The following is a 924-nucleotide window of genomic DNA, read 5'->3' on the forward strand; positions in this document are numbered from 1 at the left end:
GTCTTCTTATCTGCTTTTACTTCTTTGTTGTTTTTTTTTCTGTTTGTCTCCTTTTGTATGTTTACTGTCTCCTTTTTGTCTCCTTTTTGTCTCCTTTTGTCTCCCCTAAACCCCAAACCCCAAACCCCAAACCCTAAACCCTAAACCCTAAACCCTAAACCCTTTTTTTTTTCTTTTTGCAGTCGCCATATGACGGCGGTCCTCGCGGGGGCCCTGGCGGGCATTTGCGGCCTCGAGAACCTCTGGGGTAAACCCTAAACCCTAAAACCTAAACCCTAAACCCTACATTGCAGACCCTAAACCCTAAACTAAAAACCCTAAAACCTAAACTAAAACCCTAAACCCTAAACCCTAAACCCTAAACCCTAAGTTCTATATATATTTTTTTCGGGTGTGGGGGTTTATCTTGACTTGTCGACTTGAGTATTCGTGTTTAAGGGTCTCTAGGGTTTTTTAGGGTTTAGGGTTTAGGGTTTGTTGTCTGTGTGTAGGGTTTGGTGTGTATGTGTTGGTGACGTTTCTGTCTCCATTTGCAAATAAGGGTTTAGGGTTTAGGGTTTAGGGTTTGTGGTGTGTGTGTAGGGTTTGGTGTGTATGTGTTGCTGACGTTGCTGGGTCCATTTGTAAATAAGGGTTTAGGGTTTAGGGTTTAGGGTTTGTTGTGTGTATCGTTTGTTTAGTATTAAGGGTTTAGGGTTTAGGGTTTATTGTTTCTGTGTAGGGTTTGGTGTGTATGTGTTGCTGACTTTGCTGGGTCCATTTGTAAATAAGGGTTTAGGGTTTAGGGTTCAGGGTTTAGGGTTTAGGGTTTAGGGTTTATGGTTTAGGGTTTAGGGTTTAGGGTTTAGGGTTTGTTCTGTGTAGGGTTTGGTGTGTATGTGTTGCTGACTTTGCTGGGTCCATTTGTAAATAAGGGTTTAGGGT

This window comes from Eimeria mitis, genomic scaffold (genome assembly GCF_000499745.2).
Source record: "Eimeria mitis Houghton genomic scaffold, Emh_scaff3093, whole genome shotgun sequence".
In the NCBI taxonomy this organism is placed as follows: domain Eukaryota; phylum Apicomplexa; class Conoidasida; order Eucoccidiorida; family Eimeriidae; genus Eimeria; species Eimeria mitis.